The sequence below is a fragment of the Humulus lupulus genome, chromosome 2, assembly GCF_963169125.1.
Source record: "Humulus lupulus chromosome 2, drHumLupu1.1, whole genome shotgun sequence".
Lineage (NCBI taxonomy): Eukaryota > Viridiplantae > Streptophyta > Magnoliopsida > Rosales > Cannabaceae > Humulus > Humulus lupulus.
The window spans coordinates 90,714,820-90,726,175 of NC_084794.1; positions in this window are offsets into that span (position 1 = coordinate 90,714,820).

Here is an 11,356-nt window from a genome sequence, read left to right on the forward strand (position 1 = left end):
AAAAATATATACATGAAATGCGTGGAATGAGAACATGTAGAGAGTGAGCTAATGCAAAATGATATGATATTGATTCTTAGAAAAATAAAAATAAATGACGAGACAAACTATCATAATAAAATAAAAAGGAAAAATAAAACATACCAGAAATAAATAAAGCAAGGAAAGATAGAACCTGATTAGTCTTGGCAAACCGGAGAAAAGTCTCCTGAGGTTGTTCTGTTGGGTTTTATGCCCTTATAAAACCATCTCGGACATGTAGCACGATTTCATATTATCAATAAAAGTAGTAGAAATCATTTAGTTTGACAACTGTGTTGCTTGCTTGTTTTATTACATGATTATTGAAATAATACAAACATTTATAAAATCCCGAACATATGGATAGTTACAATTATAATGACTAGGTCACAGTGGATTATAGTTGTAATTATATGTTCAAAAGAACGAGTCCTAAGATTAGATCAGTGCATTGGATTTTCACAGATTAGGAAATCTACGATATGATCTACTTACACAATCAGGGTGTGATGTCTTGTCCAAGGCTTCGACCAAGTAGATAAGATCGGATGTATTTAGTTACATCGGACTAGGACCGATATTGATTATTGATTGATAAATAAGTATCGTTGTTATCAAATCTAATCAATGTCACAATGTTGACCATATATTAAGTCAATCTTAATTCTGAGTGATAATATTATGCTAATTATATTATTTAAATCTTTTGACTTGTTCGTTACCAGCTTACCCTACGGTCTAGCCCATACTTACATCTTGGAGATTTATTAGTGTAATTGAGTGGGAGTATTATTCATAGATACGAAATCTATAACTTCTGTATGAGAAGTGAAAAGATGATTTCCTTAATTGCTTTGTTCAAAAGGTTAAATGATTGAGATCTCATTTCTGTGATTAAGTTCACGGAAATATCATTTATAAGGAACTTAGTGGGAGTTAAGGATAAAATACTGATGAGGGGTAAAACGGTAATTTGCACCTAGCTCGTTAGTAAGTCATCGATAGAGGATTGACTGATTGTAATGGTTATAACAATGAATAACGTATTTATGGTTTTGAAAATACGTTCTATGAATTCAAGAGTTCAATTCCGAGTCTATAGTGGAGTCACGAGGAATTAATAAGGTACCGAAATTATTCGTAAATAAATTCACGGTAACTTGTTGGAGCTTGATTTCATGGATCCATGGTCCCCGCATTGTAGAGTCCAAGAACTTTACTTAGCTAGTTAGATAGTAGTATAATAGTAATAGTAGTAGTATTTTTATGACTGTGAATTTTGGTTCAGACCGGGATTTAATTGGATACTCATAGTAGCACTTGTAGATTTTCTAAATTTAACCTATAGTTTAAGAATATTAATTATTGTAACCTAAGGTTTAGATAGAGTCAATAGGATTATGTCATTTGACATATGCATGATTATTAAGAAATTATTATTTTAATGATAAAATAAGATAAATATAAAACTTAGTCTTCACCAAAATCTGACAGGAGCATGATATTTGTCATAATTTTATTTATTTGTGGATTAGGATGTAAATAGATTTTTTGTAACTTTAGGGTACTGTAACTTCCGACCTGTTTTTGACCCAATTATGTTATGAATTTCGAAAAATAGTATTCTATAAAGTTGTAGATAATTTAATTAGCTTTCTAACGGTATAAAGAGAGTCCAAATCGGAGTTCTACAGCTCTAGATATGTTGATTTTACTGAAGGGGAGTTTAGAGTTACGAGATTTAGGGAGTTAGAAGTTAGGATTCTATTTGTTTTTATTATTTTAAAAATCAAGCTTTGAATCCTTAAATCTCTCTGAAAATTTTGAACAATTCCTAAGCCTTTGGCTGAAGGATATTCAAATATTTTCAATTAAATATATTATTTTTATTCAAAGCCAAAAAGAAGATTTTTATTCCTAGAACTCTATAAATAGGACCTAGCACCAAGCATTTTTCATTCATTCATCAAGTTAAGTTCGGAGGCTGCAAGTTGCTAGGTTATTGTGAGAGTGTAAACACTTGGGTTGGGGATTATAAGCTTGATCACTATAAGCTTACCAAACACTTGGGAAGTAAGGTTCTATTCACATTTCGGTTCAAGGTTTAGATTGATCATAGAAGTACTCAAGGTATCCCAAACTCTAGTCCATTTCGGTATTATTTTCTTTAAAGTTCTCATAGTCTTCTACTCAGTATTCTAAACCTTATTCCTATTCTTGGTTAGGAAATCTAAGTTCTTGAGCACAAGGTTTTTGGTAAGTATATTTTGATAGCATAGTTCCTTCATCACTTTCATCCCTTTTCTTCAATATACTCACCCTATTATAAATGGTTTTTAGGAGTGTTCCAAGGTCCCAAATCAGTTCTCATATCCCGGTTATTTTGGTAAGGAAAATAGGATAGAATTCATATGTTATATGTTTTATATGTTATCTTATATTTTTATGTTATAAAATGTGTTATGTTATGTATGTATGTAGGCTTGGGCATATGACCCATATGACTAACAAGCCCCAAACGGATTATGGGCATATGACCTTCTTAGCTAGTAGGACCCCACTAATCTAATGGGCATATGACTTGTTTAGTCTATGGGACCCCAAGTAATAATGGCCATTATAGTATGTGTATGATATAAGTGTTATGTTATGTTATTATGTTTCTTATGAAATTTATGTATATGAACTATGTGTTAGATTTTCCTTGCTGGGCATTAGGCTCATTCCTTTTTGTTTATATGTGCAGGAAAATAGCTATAGTGGCGGGTAAGGTTCGTGGATGCTTGGGGAATGTGTATCGGTGATAAATGGATTCAAGGAGTCGAGAGTTCGATTTCGAGGATGTAGTCTTTATTTATGGTTTATGTGTATTTTTCCGCACCTATTTATGTAATCTCTTTTCATTTCAATTAAGATATGTTTTTTTTTAAAAAAACAATGAGATCCCATATCCTGCTTTGAGTTTATGTAAGTTTAAACATTGGTTTTTACAAGTTTTTAATAAAGTATGATCTTTTTCACTAGTAAGTTCTATTAAAGATTAGGGTCTATGTATAGTTTTCGTTAATGGTCCAAAAGTCTAGAGTAGTTGGGTCATTACACGCATCACCTTTGAGTAAATCATCTAGAATGTCTCAATTAATTGATTTAATTATCAATTAGGATTTTTAAAGTTGACTAGGTCAATTTTGGAAAATTTACAGAGATATGAGATTTGGAGAATAAAAGAGAATATTTGGGTAAATTTATTAATATTGATAAATTGGTATCAATATAAATAAATAATATTAAATCAAGTTTCAAATTATAATTATTTAATTTGAATAAGGATTTAATTAATTAATTAAAAATAAATAAATAAATAAAAGGTTTTGAATTTAGGCCCAGTTGGGATTTAAATTCAAAACAAAGAGATTGGGCCCAAGTCCATTTATGGCAGCCCAAGGCTTTTATTTTTGTTTATTATTTTTAATTAATTTAAATTTATATAAATCTCATTAAGTTGCCTATATAAGGAATATGATATCTAGGGTTTTTATAAGCAAGTCAGTCTCAGTTGATTTGGGTAAGTGAAAACCTAGACACTCTAATCCTTTCTTAGCCACAATCTCTTCTTCTTTTCTAGATCTCTATCTCATGTGTTGAGAACCAGCCCACACTAGTTCTAGGTTGATCAAAGGCTTGGTGAGGAAAACTATGTTGCTGATCTTGTTCAATCTCTTGATAATACTCTGCTACAGAAAGGAATCAAGGGTTAGAGAGATTGAAGGATGGAGTTGTTCCAGTTCCGCTGCGTAATGTAAGTTTTTACTTTACTCTGTATTTGTATCAATTTCATAGGAGCATGTTCTAGGAATTTGCATATTTGTTTGATAATATGTAAATTGCATGAAAATAAATAAAGATCCTACAAAGAGTTTTTCCTACAGGTTCACCAACTTAATATTCTTGACTATCCAGTATCAAAAATAAATTTTCTTTTATCCTGTGTCTCAAAAATGGAAGCATTAGTAACATTCTCAGGATAAAGAAAATGTTCATTTTCAGTATCGTGGAGGAAATAGTGTGATTGATTCTTTGAGAAAAGTTTGTGAATTTCCTCCACAATATGGTTTATCACATCAATATGATAACACTTGTTTTCATTCAGAGTTGTTGGAAGAATTTCAGCATGAGAAATATTTTCACTCCGAATAGTAATGGCATTGTCCTCATCAAATTTGTAGGAAATAAGATTAGAGATTGGTGCCATTGTTTCCTCATTTGTTTGGAATTGGCTGAAACAATGTGAATTAACTTTGTCGGTTAATTCTGAAAATTGAGTCTGAATTTCTCTAAGTTCCTCCATCATGTGTTTAGTAATGTTTTTTATGTGTTCAGTAAAGTTTATTTGTTCTTCCATAAATGTGTATAATGCTTTTTCTAAGGAATTCGTATTAGTCCAGACATTATGTGAAGGTTCATGGTAAGAGTTAGAAAAATCATGCTCAACATTCCTTTTAGATGGTGCCAATTCCCAACCAATCAGCGCACGATAGTTGTACTTAGACTTCCAACTTGAAGCAACGGGGTTTTTCCAGCTAAGATTACTGTTCTTGTAGTAAGAATAGTATTGAAAAGCTTCCTCCCTTTCTCTAAGAGTTGAGTAATCTTGAGCAAAATGGTCAACTCTTTCACAGTCAAAATATGGTTCATCATACTCTACCCTTATGAACTCGTTACTTTCTCGACCATACTTAGCTTTCAAGTTTTCAAATTATCTAGTCAAGAATTCTACTTCAGATTTAAGGTACTCTCTTTCGCTAAGTTGGTGAGCACCTCTAAAATTGCTAGTACCCTCAGTAGCACTAGATTTTGGATTGTTTTGAAGTGAAGAGAGATATATTGGATAATAGTACTCAAAACGTTGATGATCTTCTTCATTCATTTGTTTTTTTTTGTAAGTATTATAAGCACAAGTGTGTAATAGCGTAATAAGTATACACCAAAAATATTTCCAGGCCAATTGGGAAGGCTGCCAAGGTACCACTTTAGGCCCAAGAGCTTTTCTAGAACTCCCCGAGGTTCTTAGAAAAGATTGGAGGGTAACGCTAACACAAACCTTATTTAAGAACCAATTTTTCTAAGACAGAACAAGTTTGGTTTTTACTAATGTCCAAAATTACACAAATGTTATCAATACTTTGTTTTTTTTTTTTTAATTTTATGCTTTTTTCGGAAAATAAAATCTAGAAAATAAAATTCTAAACCTAGAAGGAAAATAAATAAAATAAAATATAAATAAATAAAATAAAATAGAAATTAAAAAAAATTAGACTACTTTTTTTTAATAAACAAACAATTAATTTACTATGCAAACCTTTAATTGTAGAATTACCTCCCCGGCAACGGCGCCAAAAATTGATATCGCCCAATAAACTCGTAAGTGGTCGCAGTAGTAATCGGGCTATGTCGTATCCACAGAAAGGCAAACACAACTAAAGATTAGATTAGTAAATAAAAAATAAAAATAAAGTAGAATTGAAGAGATGGATTTTGTGAAATTAAAATGATAGATTAGAGAAAATGATCAGATAAAGAGCATGGCAAGGTAGAGATGCAGTGCTGTAAAACCTATTCTAACATTGATATTAATTCAAAACACAGTTGCAATTCTACACCATTAATTGCAACTGGAAGATGTATATGTTAAAAACACAAATTAAATAATTTAGATTAAATTGAATCTAACTCCTAATTTCATAGCATATCATATTATATATCTAAGAGCGACAAAATACCACTGGCAGAATGCAGTAAAAGACATACAATATAACAAATATACTAAAATAAATTAACAATCTAAGTTACATAAGAAAAGCATGACTCAACTTATGTAAAAGATGCTAAATAATTTTAGAAAATAAATTAGAAGATGAGAAACAAATTAATTAATGAGATATGGAAATGAAGCATAAGAAGAATCAATATCACTATTGAGAATAAGAAGTACAAAAACTACACTCTAACCTCACCAATATTTTTCACTCATTTTTATCACATAAAACAAGTAAAACTAAGCTAGAAATAAGAAAAGCAATGAAATAACAAAGTGTATTTTTCCACTCTAAAAAATTTGATGATTTACACTGGTTTTGGTTCTTTATTTATAGAGAAAATTGGCTCCAAAATTGGTATTTTCGTGCATTAGGAAGTAGAGAAAAATGGCTTCAAAATCTGAGAAGATGAGAACAAGTGGCAATCTCTTATTTGTTGCTGCATTCAAGATAGACACATGGCGCCTTATGATTTGCTTTGCAGGAGAGGAAAATTTATTGCAGAGAGTGATGCGCCAACTGGGGGACAAGGATCAGACGTGGGTCTGCAGTTTGGAGAAAGTGGCAGTGTGGTACTCTTACATGAGTTGAATCGGTAAATGAAAAACAAATTTATATATATGTGTGTACGTGGGTTCATGATATTGAAATTGCTTGGGCCTTTGTTGAGAATGGCTGGAGATCAAGTTGATTGGAGAGAGAGAGAGAGGCATGGAGAAATGTTGGGCTTGGGCCAATGGGCTTGGTTTGCACTTGGGCTTTCTTACAATTTTGTCAAAAATGTCACTTTGTTTCAATCTTTCTTCAATTATACATTCTCTTGTTCTTCTTTCTTTTTCTTTGTGTCAAAATACATTTTATTTCCTGAAAATTAAACAAAAATTAAATTGAAATTAATATTTTAAAATATAAAATATATAACAATAAATCCGTGAAAATATTAATTAAAACTTAATTAATTTTAAACTTTAAAACTAATAAAATTATATTTTTGAGCACTAATCAGTAGGGCTCTCGAGTAATTAAATGGGATATTAGTACTTTTAGTGATACCAGACATATTCAAATTGTTTCAAATGTCACACCTAGTAACCTTATTAGTGAATGGTTACTAAATTAGTTCTCAAATTATGGTAGATTTGCTCAAAGGTTGCCAATTGTAGTACAAATGATGTGGTTCCTTTCATTAGTAGGGTTGTTGGGCGAGTAAATGGGGGTATTAAGGATGTTAGTACCATAGGTAACACTAAACACGATCAAAATATTCCATATATCAAACCTAGTAACATAATTACTAAACGGTTACCAAATTAGTTCTCAATTTATGAGAGATTAGCATTCGAGCGAGTCCAGCGCCGGACTCCTAACTCGAACATGTGTCTCAATGAATTGAAATGAGTCCAAATCTTGTGTAATCACCCTGACGAGTGCCTCGGTCACCCGTAATGATTTGCATGGAAGTTAGTGCACCCAAAAGAGCGCCGAAAGGGCGATAATCACATTAATGCGTGACTCGGTGCATCCGAACGAGTCCAGCGCCAGAATTCTGACCCGAACCCGTGTCTCGGTGAATCCAAACGAATCTAGATATTGTTTAATCACCCTAACGAGTGCCTCGGTCACCCGTAATGATTTTCATGGAAGTCAGTGTACCTGAAAGAGCATCGAGACGGTGTTAATCACACTAATGCGCGCTTGGTGCATCCGAACGAGTCTAGCTCGGTACTCCTGACCCGAACGCATTTCTCAGTCAATCGAAACAAGTCCAGATCTTGTGTAATCACCCTAACGAGTGCCTCGGTCATCCGTAATGATTTTCATGGAAGTCGGTGCACCCGAAAGAGCGCCGAAAGGGTGTATATCACACTAATGCGTGACTCGATGCATCCAAACGAGTCCAGCGGTGGACTTCTGACCCACACCCGTGTCTCGGTGAATCGAAACAAGTTCAGATCTTGTGTAATCACCCTAACGAGTGCCTCGGTCACCTGTAATGATTTCCATGGAAGTCGGTGCACCCGAAAGAGCGCCGAAAAGGTGTTAATCACACTAATGTGTGACTCGGTGCATCTGAATGAGTCTAGCTCGGTACTCCTGACTCAAAAGCGTGTCTCAGTGAATCAAAACGAGTCCATATCTTGTGTAATCACCCTAACAAGTGCCTCGGTCACTCGTAATGATTTGCATGGAAGTCGATGCACCCGAAAGAGCGCTGGAAGGGTGTTAATCACATTAACGCGTGACTCGGTGCATCCGAACGAGTCCAGCGTCGTACTTCTGACCCAAACTCATATCTCGGTGAATCGAAACGAGTCCAGATCTTGTGTAATCATCCTAACGAGTGCCTCGATTTCCTGTAATGATTTGTCAAATTTAAGCACTCTGTGTTTCATAAATATATTACATACAATATAAACTATTTTTTTTTTTAAAAAAAATAACCAAAATTCCTATATGATTTTAAACATTTTATTTTAAATAACTAGAATTTTAAATTTTAAAATAACAAGATTACAATCAAAATCTCATTCTTAAGAAAATAATTTAACCATGTATTTCAAAAATTATAAAAAGCTAAATAAATAGTTGTTAGTCATCTTTCAAGTCAAAAAAATTAATATAAATGTTGAAGGCCATGATTTCTAGCAAAAAAAAAATATATATATATATATAAATGTGAATCCTAGAGAAACAACTGTGTAACTTTTATTAAATCTTTGTGCTAAATTTTGTAAATAATGTGGAGTGGCTATTACATTGTATGTAAATTAACAATTCCAACAAACTACTTTTATATGGAAAGACATTTATATCCCTATTCAATTAATTTTTTTAATATAAAAAAATCCAACCGGTTATTATGAGTTGGAATTGAATATTAAAATAAAAAATGGACTTTCACCCTATAAATCAATTGTCAGAATAGTACATAGAATAGTACATAGAAATGTACTTGTGGACATCACCTACTTGATATATATTATCTATATAATAAAGTGGAGGAGCGGGATCCATTCCGCTTATATGCCAAGCAGTTTGGAATCGTTGGCCTATATATTATATTATATATACTGATACTATATATCATCTCCCCTCAAACTAGAGGTCGGCATAGAACCCTGAGTTTGGTCCTCAAACTTCTCTGTTGACAATGGTTTCGTTAAACAATCAGCCAATTGAGATGGGAAATTTCTAGGGATGATAACTTAGTAAAAGTTTTTAATATGTTAACATAAGGTACTATCCAAAATATATGACAATTTTAATTTTTTAGACAAAAATATCTCTAACATTCAAACTATTATTTTCTCTCTCAATCTGAACTCTTTCTCTCTAACATCTCTCATTCTCTTACTCTCTCTATTATCTTAATCTTGTAGATTTCGAAAAAATACCAAAATTAAAAAAAAATCATCTGAAACCGACATTTGAGTGAAAAAAATATGAAATTCTAAAGTTTTCGTCAAATTTCAGTACAAAACATCGAAATTGCATCGAAAAAGCATCGTTTTTGCCAAAAATCAAGTTTTCATGATTGCATTGCAACAACATTGAAACAACATCGAATTTGCATTGAAACACCATCGATTGAGCATCGAAAAAGTATCGTTTTGGCCAAAAAACAAGTTTTCACGATTGCATTGCAAAAGCATCGAAACATCATCGATTTTGCATCGAAATTGTATCGAAACACCATCAAAAAAAGCATCTAAATTGATGCTTTTTTTCGATGCAATTTCGATGCTCTTGCAATGCAATCATGAAACTTGATTTTTGGCAAAAACGATACTTTTTCGATGCAAAATCGATGGTGTTTTGATATTCTTGCGATGCAATCATGAAAACTTGTTTTTTGGCCAAAACGATGTTTTTCGATGCAAAATCGTTGGTGTTTCGATGCTGTTGCGATGCAATCATGAAAACTTGATTTTTGGCCAAAACGATGCTTTTTCGATGCAATTTCGATTCTCTTGCGATGCAATCATGAAAACTTGTTTTTTTTTGCCAAAATGATGCCTCTTCAACGCAAAATCGATGATGTTTCAATGCAAAATCAATGGTATTTCAATGTTATTACGATGTAATCATGAAAACTTGATTTTTGGCCAAAACGATGTTTTTTTAGGGTGTTTCGATGCAAAATCGATGGTGTTCTGATGCTCTTGCAATGCAATCATGAAAACTTGTTTTTTTGGCCAAAACGATATTTTTTTCGATGCAAAATCAATGGTATTTTGATGTTGTTGTGATGCAATCATGAAAACTTGATTTTTGGCCAAAACGATACTTTTTCGATGCAATTTTGATGCTCTGCACTGAAATTTGACGAAAACTTTGGATGTTTATATTTTTTCACTCAAATGTCTGTTTCAGATGATTTTTTTTTAATTTTGGTATTTTTTCGAGATCTACAAGATTAGAATGAGAGAGAGAGTGAGAGAGTTTAGATTGAGAGAGAAAATGAGTGTTTGAATGTTACATGTATTTTTGTCTAAAAAATTGAAATTGTCATATATTTAGGATAGTAACTTATGTTGGCATATTAAAAATTTCACTAAGTTATCATGCATATAACATGAAATTTCCCATTGAGATTCTGAAGGAGTGTATTGCATTGATAAAGACTTCCTGGAAACATGCTCTCAAACAAAATGATCTCGATATGTTTAGTTTGTGCATGCATAACAAGAATAGCTGAGAGATAGATAGTGCTGGCATTATCACATAATAAGCAAGGAAAAGATAGCAGAGAAATGTGAATCTCATGCAAAAGAGACTCATCCCAAGCAATCTCAGCTGCACCATTAGCCATTGGAATGTGAAACGACTTTTTGTTTGGATGAAGACCCTGAAATCAAATTGGGTCCAAAGAATAAGCAATAACCACTAGTACTGCGTCTGTCATATCTGTATAGCATAATAAAGTGGGAGAAAGGACAAGCTGAATAGACAACCCAAGTGTAGGGGTGCCCTTCAAATAGCACAAGATAGCTTTAACGGAAAACCAGCGTTTTTCAGTTGGGGAATGGAGGAACTGACAAACTTTGTTGACGGCAAAAGACAAGTCTAGTCTAGTCAGAGTACAATATTGCAAAGCTCCTACCACACTTTGATACTCAGAGGGATTATCAAGGGGTACCTCATCATAAAGAGCCAATTGTACTGAGGAAGACATGGGTGTTGAAATTGGTTTTGAATCAACCATTCCTATTCTTTTCAACAAGTCCATAATATATTTAGAATGACTCAAATGTAAACCAGCTGCAGAAGAATGAACCTCAATACCTAAAAAATAATGTGAAGGACCCAAGTCTTTAACAACAAACTTGGAGTGCAAATATGTCAAAAGATCATTGAGCAAAGTTGAGGAACTACCCGTCATAAGGATATCATCAACATATATTAGCACAACAGGCAGACCTTTGGAAGATGAATAAATGAATAATGAAACATTAGCTCAAGAAGTGATAAAACCCCAAAGATGCAATGCACTACTCAATTTTGTGAACCAAGCACAT